Source organism: Haliotis cracherodii, unplaced genomic scaffold, assembly GCF_022045235.1.
Source record: "Haliotis cracherodii isolate W230 unplaced genomic scaffold, xgHalCrac1.p SCAF_15, whole genome shotgun sequence".
NCBI lineage: Eukaryota > Metazoa > Mollusca > Gastropoda > Lepetellida > Haliotidae > Haliotis > Haliotis cracherodii.
Window position 1 is genome coordinate 12380814 of NW_027266270.1, and position 3845 is coordinate 12384658.

Sequence of the window (3845 nt, forward strand, 5' to 3'; positions counted from 1 at the left end):
TAAAAGCTAAATTTATGAGAATAATGTGTCTTGGTGATTTTTCATGAATGATCTACAGTGTCATGAGTAAACTGATGGATGGATGTTTGCTTGTTTGTTGTTTAACGCCGCACTCAGCAATATTCCAGCTATATGACGGCGGTCTGTAAATAATCGAGTCTGGACCAGACAATCCAGTGATTGACATCATGAGCATTGATCCGCGCAATTGGGATCGATGACATGCATCAACCAAGTCAGCGAGTCTGACCACCCGATCCAGTTAGTCGCCTTTTACGACAAGCATAGTCGCCTTTTACGACAAGCATAGTCGCCTTTTACAGCAAGCATGGGTGGTTGAAGACCTATTCTACCCAGGAATCTTCACGGGTCAAAACCGATGGATGAGCGAAGGATGGTTCTTTGTGAACAACTTATTTACAAGACTACTGTGGACCTGTGTAATGAAGCAGATGTGCTGTTATGAACAGCGATGGTCCAGTTGTCATAATTCAGACGCCATAATTTGACGTGCAATTGCTTCCCTTGAATGTGTCAGAAACCTATGATCGTGGGTTTGAATCTCAAATTCGCCCTGATTATGTTTCTAGGTTTGTTGGCACCATTACCAGTGGTCTAGGGTTTAACCAAAGTGGAAAGTGTCTAAAACCTACATCACTTTCGGCTTTCCTCCCACATCAAGGAGACTTGACCTGAAGATTGTTCAAGGCGCCATTGAGCCAACTCACTTGTGGTTATTCCCCAAGAAACTATTCATGCCTCCTGACAACTGTTCTCATTTTATTTCATCCTCTGACCCTGGAGCCTTACTCCTGTATGCCGACGAGTCCATGCTGGAGCTTTAACACTCAGAACGTGAATGAGTGGTGTGGGTTTTACACCTCACTGAAAAGTATTTCAGTTATATTACTGTATGTAAGATTAATGTAGGAGGGAACAGCTGAGTAATGTTGGTCTAACATCCATGAGCACTTGTACATACATGCTGACATACCCAAAATCAGATATCTGAAATTTAACCCCAGAACCATAGGATTCTGAGCCAGTAAGGGAAACATGGGCCATGTGTATCTCCCATAGAAATCATCAAATGAATAGATAACGTAAGCATGATGAGCATCAGAGATACTAAACCAATATTAAAAGGAATTTTTAATAAAATTTATGAAATAAGTTACTAACATAAGTCCAGATATACAAAGAACACTTTTTATAGCCAGACAGTGTAATTAAATGATTAATTTGCATATTTCAGAATGGATTTGTTGACATGGTATTTCTGGTGTTAGGTGCTCACGTTAATGTCTCTCTGTTGGGGGGAAAAAACATAAAAAGAGATTATTGCGTGAATAATGCTCACCACCTCCTACACAGCTGTGTTTTTTTTTTAAAAGTGTGGACTATACTCAAGAAAATACGCTACCAACCAGTACGATTTTGGAGGAATCATTACAGAATATTCTGAAAATATCAAGTGAAATATTACGAATTAGACTAGATCTAATTGGTGACCTAACTACCGACATTGTCACAATCAATCAATGATCAACCCACAGTTTCTTGTTTTCACTTGTGAAAAGATCATTTCTCTTTACAAAATCATTCATTTATACATGCTATTATAACTAATTCTTTTGAAAATTATGAATTTTAGATCCAATGTACTCCATGTTAATCCTAATTGCTTCTATTTGGGGTTGGCATTTCTGGAAGATTAGTGGTGATGATTTGGGGCACTTACTCTATTGTGATAGTCTAAGGTGTTGACACCACCAATATTTTATCATACATCTAGGACCCAAGTATTCATTAGTTAGCTTACCGTATTCGACGTAATAAGCGGCCACTGCGATATTTACTAATATATTGGCTAGTGAACAATCCCAATTAGCACCCCTTCCGATTGATTAATGTACACAAGACACATTTATTCGTGTATGAAATGCACCCTTAATTATGGGCATTTAAATTCTCGAAAATATATCTATCGTGTATAATACGCACAGATTCTTCTTTTATATCATTTCAGGCTGTCAGCACAAAGTTTACAATCTTTCAACTCTGTTTTTTATCTCACCAAAATGATATTCTAATAAGAGCCCCCTATTTCTAATTTTGAGAGTGCCCTGTGCGCTTATTACGTCGAATACGGTATATTGTCAAGCATTACGAAATGTATGGCGCCGACATTGGCTGTGGGCTTCCTGCAGAGATTCTTCAAAAAGGTCAAGGTAAGTCCAGCACATGATGGTCGCCATTTTGTCATATGCTTGTTGTCTGCTTTTAGCGTCATTCAAAATCATGGGGCAGAAAAGTGCCGAACTTATTGTGGATGTCACAGAAATTATTGTACAAATTTCAGAAGACATAAAAGTCTTGGCTCAGACACAGGAAATGCCACAGACACAATTTAACAGTGTTATGGGACACATGTTTTTTTTTTAGATGTCTTGCGAAGTGGAAAGAAGACCCGTCACGGTGAGAGACAAAAAGGCATTTTCTCATTTTGTGAAAGAGAACAGAGATGTCTTCACATACAGGACTGTATTAAATTCAGTCAGGGAAGAGACATAGTTTCTGTACAAAAACAAGAGGTCAAATAAAATCAAAGAGACAGTGAACAACGTACCACTTCACCACATTATTGACAATTAACTTTTTAGACATGAGGACTTGTAGGTTTTCAAACAATGCAATCTCATTAAAATCAGATTTTAGTTATCACTACTGCTGAACAAAGATCTGAGGACATCCATTAGGGGTCACGTGAGAACGAACTTTCATGAACTTTGACTGACCAATGAAATGATCAACAAGAAGTCAGCATTAGCCAATCAGAGAGCCGCTTTGTCAGGCTTCACAGCGCTTATTTCAAACTTGGGACTTCCATTCCTGACTACGCTTTGAAATCTGTTGTTGCAAAATTTGAAAACATCACGAAAGAAAATTCTGGAATGGCTGATAAGTGGTCGATATTGTATGGCAGTACTTCCCATGGTCTATGAAAAGTCTCCCCCATTTCTTTTGTGTTCACCTTTTTCAGGTAGAATGATTAGAAAACACATTCCGATCTAGTAAGCGACGCTTTGATTGGTTGTTCTGATGTGACCTGCAATGGGATGTCTTCAGACCTTTGTTTTGTGTAGCGAGAACTAAGATCTGATTTTAATGAGATTGCAAACAAGGCAGTGTCTTTTGTTCAGGAGATTTTCCAGATAAAAAACTGAAACACAAATGTCTTGTTGCACACTTCTGTCATGAGGAATTCATTTTTTAAATACTTTCTTTTGTCTGTTATAATCTGACATGGGCCAAAACGGGCATTATTATACGTTGGTAATTGGGGGATGTTTGTTCATCTTTGAATATCCAGTGTATCATATTTCCATTCATTTACAATAAATACAAGGACCCATTGCCATGAGTTTTGTTTTCACATGTCAAGTCACCATCTCAATCTCCCTATAACTAATCTTGCAAAAGATTTCTAATGAGAGATATTTGATTGCAGCGATATTTTTAGCAACATTGACGTTCGAATTGGGTCCAAAATAAAAGTGTGGCGGCAATTTGGGTCCAGGGTATTCATCCGAATAGAATGGAGATGTAATACCCTTAATATATGAGGATGATGTTAACAGGGACGGGATGCTATTTCCGCTTTTTTGCAAAAAGAAAATTAAAAGAATATCAATCCCCTTCCACCAGTCCGAGAATATCAAATAGTTCGGCACTATGAGCAACATAGAAAGCACAACAGAAGATCAATAAAATCATATTTCTCAATTTTGTTTATATCACATATTTTTACATGATACTTACATAAACAATAACATTTTCTTCAC